Source organism: Lucilia sericata, unplaced genomic scaffold (assembly GCF_015586225.1).
Source record: "Lucilia sericata isolate MDLA Ls3-8-SP2 unplaced genomic scaffold, ASM1558622v1 Contig001331F_arrow, whole genome shotgun sequence".
Taxonomy (NCBI): domain Eukaryota; kingdom Metazoa; phylum Arthropoda; class Insecta; order Diptera; family Calliphoridae; genus Lucilia; species Lucilia sericata.
In genome coordinates, this window is record NW_023995276.1 from 47216 (window position 1) to 66944 (window position 19729).

The 19729-nt window shown below is 33.2% G+C and overlaps 1 protein-coding gene across 1 annotated transcript in view; it reads right to left on the reverse strand.

The window, feature by feature from the left end:
• The window catches only part of LOC119610988 (serine-rich adhesin for platelets-like), a 33871-nt gene extending 20330 nt beyond the window's left edge, over nt 1–13541 (reverse strand). Inside the window, exon 1 of the mRNA XM_037966428.1 lies at nt 13477–13541. The gene's annotated coding sequence lies outside the window, so the exon portion shown is untranslated. The remainder of the gene's footprint in view (nt 1–13476) is intronic.
• Nucleotides 13542–19729: the final 6188 nt, after the last annotated feature.

Sequence of the window (19729 nt, forward strand, 5' to 3'; positions counted from 1 at the left end):
CTAGACTATAGACCAGACTATAGACTAGACTATGGACTAGACTATAGACTAGGACTATAGACTAGACTATAGACTAGACTATAGACTAGACTATAGACTAGACTAGACTAGACTATAGACTAGACTATAGACTAGACATAGACTAGACTATAGCGAACTATAGACTAGACTATAGACTAGACTATAGACTAGACTATAGACTAGACTATAGACTAGACTATAGACTAGACTATAGACTAGATATAGACTAGACTATAGACTAGATTATAGACTAGACTATAGACTAGACTATAGACTAGACTATAGACTAGACTATAGACTAGACTATAGACTAGACTATAGACTAGACTATAGACTAGACTATAGACTAGAATAGACTAGACTATAGACTAGACTATAGACTAGACTATAGACTAGACTATAGACTAGACTATAGACTAGACTATAGACTAGACTATAGACTAGACTATAGACTAGACTATAGACTAGACTATAGACTAGACTATAGACTAGACTATAGACTAGACTATAGACTAGACTATAGACTAGACTATAGACTAGACTATAGACTAGACTATAGACTAGACTATAGACTAGACTATAGACTAGACTATAGACTAAAATATAGACTAGACTATAGACTAGACTATAGACTAGACTATAGACTAGACTATAGACTAGACTATAGACTAGACTATAGACTAGACTATAGACTAGACTATAGACTAGACTATAGACTAGACTATAGATTAGACTATAGACAAGACTATAGACAAGACTATAGACTAGACTATAGACTAGACTATAGACTAGACTATAGACTAGACTATAGTCTAGACTATAGACTCGACTATAGACTAGACTATAGACTAGACTATAGACTAGACTATAGACTAGACTATAGACTATACTATAGACTAGGCTATAGACTAGACTATAGACTAGACTATAGACTAGACTATAGACTAGACTATAGACAAGACTATAGACTAGACTATAGACTAGACTATAGACTAGACTATAGACTAGACTATAGTCTAGACTATAGACTAGACTATAGACTATACTATAGACTAGACTATAGACTAGACTATAGACTAGACTATAGACTAGACTATAGACTAGACTATAAACTAGACAATAGACTAGACTAGACTATAGACTAGACTATAGACTAGACTATAGGCTAGACTATAGACTAGACTATAGACTAGACTATAGACTAGACTATAGACTAGACTATAGACTAGACTATAGACTAGACTATAGACTAGACTATAGACTAGACTATAGACTAGACTATAGACTAGACTATAGACTAGACTACAGACTAGACTATAGACTAGACTATAGACTAGACTATAGACTAGACTATAGACTAGACTAGACTAGACTATAGACTAGACTATAGACTAGACTATAGACTAGACTATAGACTAGACTATAGACAAGACTATAGACTAGACTATAGACTAGACTATTGACTAGACTATAGACTAGACTATAGACTAGACTATAGACTAGACTATAGACTAGACTATAGACTAGACTATAGACTAGACTATAGACTAGACTATAGACTAGACTATAGACTAGACTATAGACTAGACTATAGACTAGACTATAGACTAGACTAGACTAGACTATAGACTAGACTATAGACTAGACTATAGACTAGACTATAGACTAGACTATAGACTAAGACTATAGACTAGACTATAGACTAGACTATAGACTAGACTATAGACAAGACTATAGACTAGACTATAGACTAGACTATTGACTAGACTATAGACTAGACTATAGACTAGACTATAGACTAGACTATAGACTAGACTATAGACTAGACTATAGACTAGACTATAGACTAGACTATAGTAGACTATAGACTAGACTATAGACTAGACTATAGACTAGACTATAGACTAGACTATAGACTAGACTATAGACTAGACTATAGACTAGACTATAGACTAGACTATAGACTAGACTATAGACTAGACTATAGACTAGACTATAGACTAGACTATAGACTAGACTATAGACTAGACTATAGACTAGACTATAGATTAGACTATAGACAAGACTATAGACAAGACTATAGACTAGACTATAGACTAGACTATAGACTAGACTATAGACTAGACTATAGACTAGACTATAGTCTAGACTATAGACTCGACTATAGACTAGACTATAGACTAGACTATAGACTAGACTATAGACTAGACTATAGACTATACTATAGACTAGGCTATAGACTAGACTATAGACTAGACTATAGACTAGACTATAGACTAGACTATAGACAAGACTATAGACTAGACTATAGACTAGACTATAGACTAGACTATAGACTAGACTATAGTCTAGACTATAGACTAGACTATAGACTAGACTATAGACTAGACTATAGACTAGACTATAGACTAGACTATAGACTAGACTATAGACTAGACTATAGACTAGACTATAGACTAGACTATAGACTAGACTATAGACTAGACTATAGACTAGACTATAGACTAGACTAGACTATAGACTAGACTATAGACTAGACTATAGACTAGACTATAGACTAGACTATAGACTAGGCTATAGACTATACTATAGACTAGACTATAGACTAGACTATAGACTAGACTATAGACTAGACTATAGACTAGACTATAGACTAGACTATAGACTAGACTATAGACTAGGCTATAGACTAGACTATAGACTAGACTATAGACTAGACTATAGACTAGACTATAGACTAGACTACAGACTAGACTATAGACTAGACTATAGACTAGACTATAGACTATACTATAGAATAGACTATAGACTAGAATCTAGACTATAGACTAGAATCTAGACTATAGACTAGAATCTAGACTATAGACTAGAATCTAGACTATAGACTAGACTATAGACTAGACTATAGACTAGACTATAGACTAGACTATAGACTAGACTATAGACTAGACTATAGACTAGACTATAGACTAGACTATAGACTAGACTATAGACTAGACTAGACTAGACTATAGACTAGACTATAGACTAGACTATAGACTAGACTATAGACTAGACTATAGACTAGACTATAGACTAGACTATAGACTAGACTATAGACTAGACTATAGACTAGACTATAGACTAGACTATAGACTAGACTATAGACTAGACTATAGACTAGACTATAGACTAGACTATAGACTAGACTATAGACTAGACTATAGACTAGACTATAGACTAGACTATAGACTAGACTATAGACTAGACTATAGACTAGACTATAGACTAGACTATAGACTAGACTATAGACTAGACTATAGACTAGACTATAGACTAGACTAGACTATAGACTAGACTATAGACTAGACTATAGACTAGACTAGACTAGACTAGACTAGACTAGACTAGACTAGACTAGACTAGACTAGACTAGACTAGACTAGACTAGACTATAGACTAGACTAGACTAGACTATAGACTAGACTATAGACTAGACTATAGACTAGACTATAGACTAGACTATAGACTAGACTATAGACTAGACTATAGACTAGACTATAGACTAGACTATAGACTAGACTATAGACTAGACTATAGACTAGACTATAGACTAGACTATAGACTAGACTATAGACTAGACTATAGACTAGACTATAGACTAGACTATAGACTAGACTATAGACTAGACTATAGACTAGACTATAGACTAGACTATAGACTAGACTATAGACTAGACTATAGACTAGACTATAGACTAGACTATAGACTAGACTATAGACTAGACTATAGACTAGACTATAGACTAGACTATAGACTAGACTATAGACTAGACTATAGACTAGACTATAGACTAGACTAGACTACTATAGACTAGACTATAGACTAGACTATAGACTAGACTATAGACTAGACTATAGACCAGACTTTAGACTAGACTATAGACTAGACTATAGACTAGACTATAGACTAGACTATAGACTAGACTATAGACTGGACAATAGACTAGACTATAGACTAGACAATAGACTAGACTATAGACTAGACTATAGACTAGACTATAGACTAGACTATAGACTAGACTATAGACTAGACTATAGACTAGACAATAGACTAGACAATAGACTAGACTATAGAATAGATTAGACTATATACTAGACTAGACTATATACTAGATTAGACTATATACTAGATTAGACTATAGACTAGACTACCACAGAGCTCCTATTGCTTCAGGGAGATGATGATTAATGTAGAAGCCAGTGAAAGTATTATAATAAATAAGTGGTTGTAATTGAAAGACATTACCGAGTTTTTGCTGGGTACCTACATACTTATCCAGATCATAGTATAATGATTAATTACCCAAAGAAATTCTAAAGATTTTCCAAGTCACATGACTATATATATGAAAAGTTACAATAAAAATTTACAAGTTACAACCTATAATAAATGACAGCAAAAGGCAAAAACTAAGTTACAAACAAAAATTGAAATTAAATTTGATTTTTACGAACAAAATTTTTTTGCTACTGTTTCCTTCCAAGTATATTCAATTAAGTCTCAAAGACAAGTTGCAGGCAATGGCCTGTAAACGATTTTTTTTTCTCGAAAAAAAGTTTTTAAAGAAATGTCTGCAAAATAGAGACAACAACATTTTGGCACCTAGACAAATTTTCTTATAACTTTTAGAGATATTTGTTTGTAGGAATTTTAAAGCTTATTGACAAATATTATGTTTTGTAATTAATTTGGAAATTTTTGAAATTTTTAAAGTTTTCTTATTTTTTTCTTAAAGTTTAGTTTTATTAAAATTGAACCGTTTATTTGATTTAAAAAGATTAATAAAAAAAGTGATGGTAAGTATTAAAAAACACAATTAAATGTCTTAAGTTAATAAACTTTAGTGTTTCAGTATTTTCCATAGAATTCATCTAAAGGTCGGAAATCGTTTAATGGTTAAATAATGTAGTTTAGCCGGATTTGGTTTTAGCCAAACTTTCATAAAACTTTTGCTAGCTTATTTACAATGTTTTATAGTTAACTTAAAAGGGTTGCAACAGTGTCACAATGTCCTCTATTTTAAATGTCTTTAAAATAACTTCCTCTATTATTTATTGTCCCTGGTGTGCAACTAAGTAGTATAATTTCCTGTTGGTTTTCTAAGTGTCTTATTGTTTCCACATGAAAAGATGTTGGAAGAAGAAAGACATTAAAATAACCAAAAAATAAAATTTGTATGCAGAAAAAGGCAATCAAATAAATACTATGTTGTGATTTTATTCCATTTTTCCTATTTTATTTGACTTTTGTCCCTTTTGGCAAGTTAATGCAAATAAGTAAGAGTGTTAAATCCGATATATAAACAGACAGATAGATGGCCATAGTTTAATCGACTTCGCTATCTTTAAGGATCCATATTCTTGAAGAAGAATATTTATAAGAGACTTAAAACAGACTTTCCTTCGCAATGGATAATCATCTTGAAACGATGGGAAGACTTATGTGTGATGATCCATGTCGGTAGGGCCACCCATGGCAGAGGGGCTCATGATAAGCAGATATTAAGAACTACCCTTCCACGACTGGTAGCATCTGTTTCTCACCGATGGAGTGGCTACCAGTCCTTGCACTTGTCAAAAGACTTTCGCTCATAATTAAGATGAGGAACTTTTTGACCGCGCAGTCCACCAGATTCCTATTTTAGGCGGCTTGGTGGTCTGTACACACATTGAATGCAGAACAACATACTTGGAAGCAAGTACGAAAACCATACTCTCACGCCAAAGGAAGCAAGCTGTGGAAGCCTGAATCTGTAAGTTGCAATACAAAATCAGTATCTGGCTCCAAAGCGAGGTATCTCTGGACTTCACCCCAAGTACGTGACAAGCAGCTGAGGCCCGCATTGGGAAAAAGCAACGTATCGACGCCAGTGCCAGTTACGCACGAGGGAACTGCGGCTTCTTTCGGATTCTTTAACGGCAACTTGGCGAATAATAAGACCCCTAGACACGTGACACCTGCAACCTTAACTGCCAAACTAGTTGAGTCGCTCACTAAAGAGGAAAAGTCCTCTCAAAAATGGGCTAAGGGAAAACCGGCTGTTTTGGAGAAGGCCCCCTTCCTCAGGTTTGAGGACGCGCAACGTTCTGAGGAGGAAGCTACCATTTAGGCCCAGAAGCTCGGGACAAAACATCCAATGTCTCCAACTAGGTGGGACATAGTGCTCAAAAAGCTGATGGGAAAGTTCTTAAGCAGAACCCGGAACCACCCCCATCCCCCCTCTCAGTGTCAAGACGGCGGTTGATTTCACAATCGTGTGAAACTAATGGCTTGTTCCAACGAGCGTTCAGCTTCGCTACTGAAGCAAGACGGAGATACTAGAGTGGGTAGGAAATCCGGAACTTCCAACACAGAATTGGAAGGTCGAGTGAAACTAATGGCTTGTTCCAACGAGCGTTCAGCTTCGCTCTTGAAGCTGGCTGTTGGGATAGTCAAGAATCCGTAAAAAGGCGGAGATATTGGAGGGGGTTGGAAATCCGGAACTTACAACACAGGATTGGAAGGTCGTCAGGGTCTTTCAACCAGTAGGAAGTTTAGAAGGATTGTTGTTATTCTGAATCAGCAGTCGCTTCAGTAACAAGGTAGGTTTACTAAGGTTTCCTGTCGATCTTCCTTCGTGTGAAATGAGGCTCCTTACTAGCAAGAGAGCATACCGACAACTTCGTTAGCATTTCGCTTTCAAGCTTCAAACGCTCGATTCGTTATAAACTCTACGAACTTGAGCAATCCAAGTGGTCATCTGAACTGCAGATTGGCGAAGATCATGTGACCTCTCTATACAAACCACAAAGATCTCAATAAACACTGCGAGAGCACAGCAACGGATTGCACATCTTCCGAAATTCTGCATAGTTTTCTCTATACTTATCTTAAGCACCGACTAAAGGTTTTTATTGAAAATACAATAAAATCCCAAAAGGATCGACCCATATTTTCTCAATTCCACTAATAGACCCATCTTTCGAAATTCACTTTAAATATAGGACTCGCGTTTTCAAACTGGGTGTATAAGATATGTCATATTCGAATGTAAAACTCCTATACTCTAATAACGTTGGTGTTAAAGACATGAAAAATTAAAAAAACAACAAATCAAATTTAATGTGTTTGATTAAATGGGAGTAAGCGACTGAGAGTTATTATTGTGAGTGGGTGTTTAAGGACTCCACAAAGAGAATGAGTACAAAGTCATTGTGTGCTTGATGGTGCATGCTGAGTATGAAAAGAAAACAAAGACATTTTAAGTGTAAAAAAAACTTTTCATGTTTGTTATTATTGTAGCTGCTTGCTATGCTACTTATCTCTGTTGTGTGTAGTATATGTTGTTGGTTTAAGGACAATTATTCTTCTAGTCGTGTTGTTGTTGTTTGTTAAACAAGTGTTTCAATGGGTATGTGTATGTATTTATTTTTCCTTGCCAACAATTTGTCTTATCTTAAGCTCATTTTAGTTTTCCATAATAAAAAAAAAAATTAAAAAGTGGGCTAATTTAATTTGAATTTGCTGTTGCAGCAAATTTTGTGCTTAAAAACTTTGAAATATTGTCTATTAAGAAAATAAAATAATAATTATATTAAAAAATACTGGTAATAATCATTAGCATAAGTACAAAAATTAATGCTTAAACGTAAGTAGTACACAGAGGGAAACAGAAATATACACGCCTGGTACCAAATTGACACCAAATTTTCAATAATATCCGTTGTCAAAGTATACACATACGTACAACACTATGTAATGTTGACAAAGCAACATTGTCGAAATCTAAATTTTATACACATCCGTTGTCTAAAAGTTAACAAACGTGGTAAGCTCACTATTGACAACGGATTTTGAGCTAACCACGTTTGTTAACTTTTAGACAACGGATGTGCATAAAATTTAGATTTCAACAATGAATTGTTGCAATGTTGACAACAGTGCGTGGTTAACATTACATGTTGTTGTTGTATGTATGTACATATATACTTGACAACAGATGTTATTGAAAAATTTGTTGTTAATTTGGTACCGGGCGTGTATATTTCTTTTTCCCTCTGTGTACACATTTAGTTTTCAGTGTTTTGTGTTTCTTTTTTATAAAAATATAGTATGACAGAATAAAATTCAAATTAAGGTCATAAAATAAAGTTTAAGATTGAAATAATAATGGAATTTCTTAAAATAGAATATTGATTTATTATGTTTGATTAATATGCTGATGTTTGTGAAGTACATAAGTTAAAGGTTAATGGATTTTCTGGCAAAATTTTAAGAAACTTTGATGGTCTTAAATTCTTATAAAGTACACATATGTATATGTATATATATTCCGAGTCATTATAGGTAGTGGAGTTGATATAGCCATGTCCATCTGTCCGTTTGTTTGTATGAATGTCGTTTGCCTTATTTTACGGTGGTCTTTTTCAAGCACACGGTGAGCTCTTGTGGCGATTCACCAACGCCCCTTTGTGAATCTTACACGCGGGTGGTAATTTTTGTACATGGTTCTTCCGGTCCATGTACCAGCACTCTGATCTCTGACCATTGCTGCCCCGTTGCTTAACTTCTGAGTTGTAAAACATCACCTCTGTTTACAACCACTCAAATGGGATGGCCTCTGTTGAGCCGGCATTCGGTAATCCGAAACATGAATCCATCAAATAAACCGAGGACTGTTCTTAGTCACAGAGAACACATTGTGGTAAATCTAGTATGAACAGAGTTTTTCCTAAACATGCCTGGACAAGGCAGAAAAATTCAATGGTATCACTTGTATAAGATACCTGTCATCACCATTCAACCCAGCATACTTCTAAATCATCCGATACACTTATAGAGAACAATAGCCGACACACTCATTCTAGGTATACGGGCGGGTAAGAGCGGTATTGAAAGTCTAAGAGCGGTATGAATCCATCAAATAAACCGAGGACTGTTCTTAGTCACAGAGAACACATTGTGGTAAATCTAGTATGAACAGAATTTTTCCTGAACATGCCTGGACAAGGCAGAAAAATTCAATGTATCACTTGTATAAGATACCTGTCATCACCATTCAACCCAGCATACTTCTAATAGTATAATAACTTCTAGCCGACACACTCATTTTAGGTATACGGGCGGGTAAGAGCGGTATTGAAAGTCTAGGGTTCATTCTGGCACTTTTTCGTCTTCTAACTGGTACTTATTTCTTTAATTTTTCTTGTAATAAGGGTAGGGTATATAAGATTCGGCAGAGCCGAATATAGAACTCTTACTATTAATACTATTTCAATTGAAAGCCACTTGACAAGTAAATTTACATTTCTCTTTTAATGTCAAAATATTTTAATATTTGTCCTTCAGTTATTTCATAATGAATAATTCACAATCATATAGTGATGTTTTATGCCATGAAAATGACATTCAGTTTAATGGAAATTTTATATATTATTTAAATTTTATTAATATATTTTAACATTTAACATGAACATACATACATACATACATACATACATACATACATACATACATACATACATACATACATACATACATACATACATACATACATACATACATACATACATACATACATACATACATACATACATACATACATACATACATATGTATGTTGTATATTCATGTCCAGCAAAAACATGTTAATAAATTGAAATTACCCAAAAACTTACTTTTCAACTAGGTATGTTGTAGTTCATTACTTCGAAGAAGTGTATTAATGGCTTACAAATAACTATATATATAAGTATATACTTTTAAGTCTAGACATTTTGTTGTTTTGTATTTTGTTGTATTTTTGTATTATTGCGGCTATTTTTTTAAAAACAAAACTACTTATTTAACTCATTATAAGCCAGACGTCGAGGTAAGTACTTCTTTAACTCCCTATTTGTGAGCGAACATGATTAGTACTTACCGTCGTGATAAAATAATGACTTAACATGCTAATGTGTAAGTAAGTTTTAGCATTTTGCAAGGTGTTATACTTGGTAATAAAAGTTTTTTGCTGGGTATATTGTAGTTGCGATATTTAAAGGTAAATTTAATTTCGTAATTTTATTAAGTCATTGGAATTCTAAGTTAAGGTCAAAAAGTTATCAGTAAGGATTATTACATACTTTAAAACTTAAATAAATCTTAATGTATTGAATTGCACTTTTTTTTTATCATTTTAAAGAAATTTGTGCATTTTTAATATTTTTTTACGTTTGTGTTATTTGTATGTATAAATTCTTTATGAGATTTATGTATATCCTTTATGAGAGCGTTACTATGGCTTTAAGCGTCTCTTTGTTTCCATTAAAAAATTTTACATCATTTTAATAAACACCCACTTCAATTTAATAAATCTCTTTTTGTATGAAAATACTGTTTTTTTTTTTCGTCATGATGTATCTGATTTCATGTGAAATAATTTTAATATTATAATAATATATTAAGGTTGTTTTCCCCGAATTTCGAAAGAAAGTAATTAAATTGATATGAGACTCGGTATTTCAGAGCAATTCTGGAAATTGTGAAGCAATTCTCATGAAATTTGTTGGAGAAATTTGAGTTTTAATAATGGTATTTTAAGACAGTTATGATTATTAAAGTAATTATTTGAAGGGAACTTTATATGGGGATGAAAGTCAAATGTGGTATGATTTTTGTCACTCGGAGGACATTTGACATGTTGTCTTAAAATTATTCCTTCCTAATTTAAGTTGTCCTTCCTGTGGTCCCAAAGAGAATCAATCGATACTTCTAACAAATTTGATTTGTTATTGACACAGCCTTGAAACTTGCCACCTCAAGAATAAGGCTTATTGTAGAACAGGACCGAAAACGATTGTTCTTATTCCCATATACAACATCTGCTATAACTATGAGATGCGTGGCTAACAAGAACGATATGATGTGCATGCAATTCTATGAAGTCCCAAGAGGGTCAAAATTCTTTTCCCTGAAAGATAGAGCAAATAGTTGTAGTGAATCACTAGAATTCCTATTCGTCGATCATGCTGGAAACCTCAGATTGGGGAATATACATAAATATTGTTTTTCGACGATCCGTGGTTGTTGTAACAGTTCAACTCTGGCCCATAGTTCTTTCCTGGGGAAATGCTTTCGGTTGATACAGCTGTCGCTTAGTTGACAATATTTGGCCGAGTAAGAAAGACTCTGGTCGTTTCTAAGTGAAGATCCAATTCTCGTGCGAACCTATTAATGAATGATCTGTTAATGAACATTAGTCATACTTTATCATGTTCAAGGCTGGAGCCATTAGAAATGCAAGATCCTTGTGGAGGAAAATTGTCCACGTGAGAATATTTCTACCTACGTTTTGCAGCATATGCCTGATTTCGGAGCCTAATCTCATTTAACAGAAATGCAAGCAATATTGGTGTCAAGTACACAGGTTCGTCTTATATTCCCCTAGACTGGACTGAGACGTAGAGCTCATAGCGACTGCTGTAGAAAGACAAGTCAGTCTTTGTACTTTATAATTAGTTTCTATCACCTTCAACCAGACTAGTGAACTATAGGTAAGAATACGTATTATAACCACAATGTAGTGTTTACGATTTTGCATCACGTTAAGTGTCTTTCACTTCACCCGCTTCGCAAGTGAATGTGTCGGATGTTTTTCTCTGTAAATGTGTCGGATAAAAGAGGCCTTTAAGGGGTCGTTAAGGCCTATAAAGGTTGGAATGGTTATGTATTTCCTATGTGGTATTTCCACCTTTGTCAGGTTATATTAAGGATTTACTCTGTTTTTAACAGACGTACTGCAGTGAGTCCCCTATAAGTAAAAACGAAGTCTTAACTTATTGATGGTGATCGCACTTCAGTCTACCAAATACGTCTATAGGTGATGTTGACGAATAAACAGAGACCATTCCACCAGTGTGGTGGCATATTGTTGTCTAGGAGTGCTTCAGATATCGTCGAAAGATTTTCGGACAAGAAACAAAGGGACTGCGGTGGTCAGAGAACAAGTAGCTCAAGAATTCGAACTTTTGAATCATAGAATTGAAGTGTTAGTGATTCTAGGTAAAACGTAGTAATTGAATTTTTCGGATTGATCTATGGGTTGTTTTCCTAGTTCGCGATTATTTGAAACAAACCAAACTCTTGTAAAATTGTATCATGATTGATTACCAGGCATGGGAGTAATGATTACATAAAGTAATTCATTACAGTCAATTACAATTACTTGTAATGTGCAATTGAGAAATAACCACTTACAATTACTTGTAATTGTAAGTGGAGTTTTTCCAATTACATTTACTTGTTATGTGTAATCGACCAATAACGTATTACAATTACTTGTAATTGTAAGTAAGGAATTACTAATTACAAATTAGCAAGGTATTACTAACTACAAATTACATGTAATCATAAGGAACAAAATTCACAATTACAAGTAATTATAATTGGTAATTATTCAATTACAATTACATGTAATTGTAATTGGAAAACTTCAATTACCATTATAAGTAATTGTAATTGTCAAAACTTCAATTACAATTACACGTAATTGTAATTGGTAAAGCTTTAATTAAAATTACTTCAAATGTAATTGTAATTGAAAATGTAGTCATTACCACCCAAGCCTTATTGATACATTATCAACATGTTTAAACTGAATTATGGAGACCACTTATGTGGGGGCCTAGATGGAATCGTGGACCGATTATACTAGCAAACCTTATCAAAGTTTATGTCTTCTAGCTTCTGGACCGGCAGACCTACATCTCTAGATTGTTTTAGAATCTTATAAGGATCCACAATATACTTTTGTGAGTCTAAAATCAATATAGCGGTGTTTTACAAATATAATGTCAAAGAATATAAAAACTTCCCTAATACACATACATATGCATAAAGAAATTAAAAGTCTCATATTTATTAGGATGGCTCCATCTTTATGTACACAAAATAGGCTCAAAAGGCTTTCAACAGCAATTAACATTTAATTTATTTAGAAACATATACAACTTGATTGAAACCGTTAGATTATTCCATAGAACTTAAAACTATATATAACTGTGCTCCAAAAACATATGTATACCACCCAATTGAAAAACTTCAGAGCTAGATACATGACACCATATATCATTACATTGCGGTTGTACTTGTCATTATACTTATACAATGTTTATGTGTTACTCATTAATTTCATTTAATTGACAGCTGTCAGTCGACCTTTTAATTAGCTCGTAATTTAATACGTAATTTATCCAATTTGAAGCAAAAAAAAAATCAAAGAAAAAAACGTAATACTATAAAAAAGGTATTAAAAACAGGTAAACAAATGCAATAATAACATGAAATGACAGTTTGTTTGTTGTTTTTTCTTTCTTTTATTTTCTTAATTTAACCTTAAAAAACATGGACTATAAATAATAACAGATAGAGAAAATTACAAATTGTTTGACTTACCGTAATTTGAGAAGAAAATTCTATGTTGAAATGTATAAATTTCGTTTAAATTTAAAGAAGTGAATCTGTAATTGAATGGAAAAACAAATATGATAATAAATTACAAAATGTTAAAAATGTTTTATTTTAAAATTTTTATATTCAAAAATAATGGCATGTACTTTAAGCAAACCTTTGAAATATTTATTTTCTTTTTAAATTTGTAAAGTATACTTTTAGGTTTTAGAACAACAATTAAAATATTTACCTGACATACATTTTTTAGCATGAAATTGCAAATTTTAGGAAGCGGGAGAAAATAATGAAAATAAAAATGATATACATACATTTGTACACAAAACAGGCATGGAAAATTTAGTTCTTCAGTACTGTTCTTCTATCTCTATAGTCTAGTCTATAGTCTAGTCTATAGTCTAGTCTAGTCTATAGTCTAGTCTATAGTCTAGTCTATAGTCTAGTCTATAGTCTAGTCTATAGTCTAGTCTATAGTCTAGTCTATAGTCTAGTCTATAGTCTAGTCTATAGTCTAGTCTATAGTCTAGTCTATAGTCTAGTCTATAGTCTAGTCTATAGTCTAGTCTATAGTCTAGTCTATAGTCTAGTCTATAGTCTAGTCTATAGTCTAGTCTATAGTCTAGTCTATAGTCTAGTCTATAGTCTAGTCTATAGTCTAGTCTATAGTCTAGTCTATAGTCTAGTCTATAGTCTAGTCTATAGTCTAGTCTATAGTCTAGTCTATAGTCTAGTCTATAGTCTAGTCTATAGTCTAGTCTATAGTCTAGTCTATAGTCTAGTCTATAGTCTAGTCTATAGTCTAGTCTATAGTCTAGTCTATAGTCTAGTCTATAGTGTAGTCTATAGTCTAGTCTATAGTCTAGTCTACAGTCTAGTCTATAGTCTAGTCTAGTTAGTCTACAGTCTAGTCTATAGTCTAGTCTATAGTCTAGTCTACAGTCTAGTCTATAGTCTAGTCTATAGTCTAGTCTACAGTCTAGTCTATAGTCTAGTCTATAGTCTAGTCTATAGTGTAGTCTATAGTCTAGTCTATAGTGTAGTCTATAGTCTAGTCTATAGTCTAGTCTATAGTCTAGTCTATAGTCTAGTCTATAGTCTAGTCTATAGTCTAGTCTATAGTCTAGTCTATAGTCTAGTCTATAGTGTAGTCTATAGTCTAGTCTATAGTCTAGTCTATAGTCTAGTCTATAGTGTAGTCTATAGTCTAGTCTATAGTGTAGTCTATAGTCTAGTCTATAGTCTAGTCTATAGTCTAGTCTATAGTCTAGTCTATAGTCTAGTCTATAGTCTAGTCTATAGTCTAGTCTATAGTCTAGTCTATAGTCTAGTCTATAGTCTAGTCTATAGTCTAGTCTATAGTCTAGTCTATAGTCTAGTCTATAGTCTAGTCTATAGTCTAGTCTATAGTCTAGTCTATAGTCTAGTCTATAGTCTAGTCTATAGTCTAGTCTATAGTCTAGTCTATAGTCTAGTCTATAGTCTAGTCTATAGTCTAGTCTATAGTCTAGTCTATAGTCTAGTCTATAGTCTAGTCTATAGTCTAGTCTATAGTCTAGTCTATAGTCTAGTCTATAGTCTAGTCTATAGTCTAGTCTATAGTCTAGTCTATAGTCTAGTCTATAGTCTAGTCTATAGTCTAGTCTATAGTCTAGTCTATAGTCTAGTCTATAGTCTAGTCTATAGTCTAGTCTATAGTCTAGTCTATAGTCTAGTCTATAGTCTAGTCTATAGTCTAGTCTATAGTCTAGTCTATAGTCTAGTCTATAGTCTAGTCTATAGTCTAGTCTATAGTCTAGTCTATAGTGTAGTCTATAGTGTAGTCTATAGTCTAGTCTATAGTCTAGTCTATAGTCTAGTCTATAGTCTAGTCTATAGTCTAGTCTATAGTCTAGTCTATAGTCTAGTCTATAGTCTAGTCTATAGTCTAGTCTATAGTGTAGTCTATAGTGTAGTCTATAGTCTAGTCTATAGTCTAGTCTATAGTCTAGTCTATAGTCTAGTCTATAGTCTAGTCTATAGTCTAGTCTATAGTCTAGTCTATAGTCTAGTCTATAGTCTAGTCTATAGTCTAGTCTATAGTCTAGTCTATAGTCTAGTCTATAGTCTAGTCTATAGTCTAGTCTATAGTCTAGTCTATAGTCTAGTCTATAGTCTAGTCTATAGTCTAGTCTATAGTCTAGTCTATAGTCTAGTCTATAGTCTAGTCTATAGTGTAGTCTATAGTCTAGTCTATAGTGTAGTCTATAGTCTAGTCTATAGTCTAGTCTATAGTCTAGTCTATAGTCTAGTCTATAGTCTAGTCTATAGTCTAGTCTATAGTCTAGTCTATAGTCTAGTCTATAGTCTAGTCTATAGTCTAGTCTATAGTCTAGTCTATAGTCTAGTCTATAGTCTAGTCTATAGTCTAGTCTATAGTCTAGTCTATAGTCTAGTCTATAGTCTAGTCTATAGTCTAGTCTATAGTCTAGTCTATAGTCTAGTCTATAGTCTAGTCTATAGTCTAGTCTATAGTCTAGTCTATAGTCTAGTCTATAGTCTAGTCTATAGTCTAGTCTATAGTCTAGTCTATAGTCTAGTCTATAGTCTAGTTATAGTCTAGTCTATAGTCTAGTCTATAGTCTAGTTTATAGTCTAGTCTATAGTCTAGTCTATAGTCTAGTCTATAGTCTAGTCTATAGTCTAGTCTATAGTCTAGTCTAAAGTCTAGTCTATAGTCTAGTCTATAGTCTAGTCTATAGTCTAGTATATAGTCTAGTCTATAGTCTGGTCTATAGCCTATTCAATCGTCTAGTCTATAGTATTGTCTATAGTCTATTTTAGTCTAGTGTAGTCGGGTCCAGTCTAGTCCAGTCCAGTCTAGTCTATTAGCTATTATCTATTGTCTAGTCAAGTCTAGTCTATTGTCTATAGTCTACATTCTAGTCTATACTTAGTGCTCAGAAACTGTGGAAATAATGAGTCGAATTCAATTACATATTGTAAATGGGTTTGTTCTTGTCGGACATGAATCGAGTGACACTGAATCAAAAAGATGTTTGTTGAACCAATGTTTTTGGGTGTTACAAAAATCAACACAAATGCATAATGCTTTCTCAAATAAGGTAGTAGTTTAGTATAAATATTTTTTTCAGACAAATTTTATTTTACAAAAACAAAGATTTGCTTGATTTCATAACACAAGTAAATGTCAGTACAAATGCAAATCTTTAAAATTTACAAAAAGAAAATTTACCTAGAACTTGATATGTAATTGAAATTTTAACTTTCTTGTTATAAATAAAGAAAAAGGTTTAGTTATAACAATGCATTTAAAACAATTTAAGTGTTTGGTAAATTTATAAGCTTAATAAAAATGTTACAATTTACCAACATTTCCCCTATTATGAGTTTTTACTCAGGGACGTTTAAGTTTATGTGGAGTGATTCAAACTTGTATGGCAACTACCTCACGTGCAATAGAGACACTCTTCTTTGAACCTGACCTTGCAACTCAAGGCTCCAGCCTGGCGTCTTAAAATTCCTAAACATTTGGGTATTTCTTTTGCAATAGCAAAGATATGGGCTTTCCATCGGCCGAGGTTTTGTATTGTCGTTCCCGAAATCGAAAGTTTACCTAATGCTTCGACGTTCACTATATCCATGCATATGTTGGTTAAAGTGTTATCTCATGTTGTTTGTGAATCGTCATTGACGATAAAACTTAAAAGTTCGATCGCGTCGGAATCAGTCCTCGTATGAGAATATTGAATTAGAGGTGATTAATAGAAGTTTGTTTATGAAACTTAAAAACAGTGTTGGGGACAGATTACTATTGTCTACGATGTAAGATATTGCATTAGAGGTGGAATTCCAAACGAAAATATCTTGGAGATTAATGCTTTTGAAATATCAATTGATCAAAATCACTGTTCGGTGAGAAATGGCATAAGCAGCTAGAGCGGAGAGGTTAACTTGGTCCCTTTACTCCAACTTGATAGGGCTTTCACGAAAGCGCTTGCGGACATTTACGCCCGACTTAACATGACACGAGGAGACTGAATCGTTCCTATAATGATTTTATATGGAATGACAAACTTACATATAACCTTCTCACGTAGTTGAAGGGTATGAAAAGGACACCTGGGGCTTCGTAAATGGTGATGGACTTAAGTTTTTTCGAGAAACGTACCACATACCAAATGTACATATATATTTTCCTCCCAGCATTAAAAAAAATAAAGATCATTTTGATATGTAATACCAACAAATATAAACAAATATATAGTTGTTGAACAAAATACTTAAATACCTTTTAATTGCAAATTTACACAGAAAAAACATATCAAACACAGACAAACATACATTTCAAAATAACTGCAAATGAATTTCTCTGGGAAAAAAACTAAAAACAGAAAAATTAAAAACGAAACAACAAAAAGTTTTAAATATCAATCCCTTTGCAACACCCCAGGGATGTTCCTCTGATTTCCATAAGCTTTAGTTACAAAAAATGTATTTTGTTTTTAAAAAAGGATGCATTAAAAACAATAAAACTTTTTTAAAAACATTTCAGTTTTAATGGTTTTGTTTGGTGTGTATGTGTGGAATGTGTCTTTTTTACTTTGTGGTTACAATTTATTTTTGTAAATGAAAATGTTTTTTTTTGTGAAATATTTAAAAAAAAAACACGTAAAAATATGATAAATGAAATATGAAAGTCGCATGCATGTATGAAACATATTTTATATGAGGTTTCCTCTATAGTTGGTTATTTTTTTCTGTTTTATTCATTATAGTGCCATCAGTCATGGCAAGCTGTCACATAAATGTTGACCTACATACTTCAATGGAAATAACCAAAACATACATGTATGCATGCATATCTACACAGCCTCACTTACTTACTTACTTGTACTTATATACTAACGAAATATGACAATTTTGAAAAAAAACAACATTTTTGTACAAGATTTTAAAAAGGGTACAAAATTTCAAAATCATTTCATATTACAGCAGATCCATTAAAAAAGAAATCCAAAAAGAAGTCACTGATGCAAAACATGACCAAAAGATTGCAATTTAAATTTAAAGGCAGTTAGAAAATATTGCTAGAAAATCATGCAATTGCTGGAAATGTTTTAAAATTTTATTTGCATTTACAAGGAAAATGTTTCAAGAGTCAAAAAGGTTAAATTATAATTCTTAATATGAAAATTATTCTAATGAACACATACACTCTTGTTCAACATGTGGTATGAGTGTTGTTAATATCAAGTATACGTACTGAGGGTTGAAAACATACACAAAGCTCAAATTTCGGAGTACCCAACAGTTTTACAAATAGTCAATGCATCAGAAAGTTACAGCAATTTATACTAACGTCTAACCACCTGATTGGATCTAATTCGTCTTTCATCACAAATGTTCTCTTTGTAAACGAAAGTGAAAACTTTAGTGTCCCATTTGTTAGCAAGAACGAAGGAGTCGGTTGTTTACCGTCGCCAAGTAGAGAGTAAACACTTCATTAACATCACGCTCATGCTGAACTCGCAGCTCACGCTCTCTATTGGTTGTTTGCTCTTTGAAGCGATTGCATGGTCAACTATCTTACTGTTGACCAGGTCTTCTATTTCACTCGGTTGGTCTATAGGAATTTTGCCTTTCGGGTTACCGGCAACGTAAACTGCATAACATAGATCGTCCCGGTGTCTTCTTATGGCAACTTTAGCGTAAGATGGCGGCTCTTTTCCACTGTCTAGATTCTCCAGAAGCGGTTGCGTGGTCAACTATCTTACTGTTGACCAGGTCTTCTATTTCACATGGTTGGTCTATTGGAATTTTGCCTGTCGGTTTAGCGGCATCGTAAACTGCCTAACAGAGATCGTCCCGGTGTCTTCTTCTGGCAATTTTAGCGTAAGATGGAAGCTCTTTTCCCTTTTCACTGTCTAGCTTCTTCTTTCTAATTTTTCGTCGCTTCTTTTGAGATACCCTTACCTTTGAGGTTAAAAAAGAACTTAAGCGAAGATTTCTGACTGCTTCTCGGTAATCTAAGGAGTGACGACAAGCTAATCTTAAAATAGCTAATCACCTGGACAGTCAGTGGTACGCTAATCTTCCTATAAAATGCTATAAAGTTTTCGAAGATGAAAAAGACTATTATACTGATTAGTCCACACTATATGGACTAGTTTACAGACTAGTCTATGGTGTAGTATAAGGGCTTGACTATTGATTAGTCTATTGACAAGTGTATGGACCA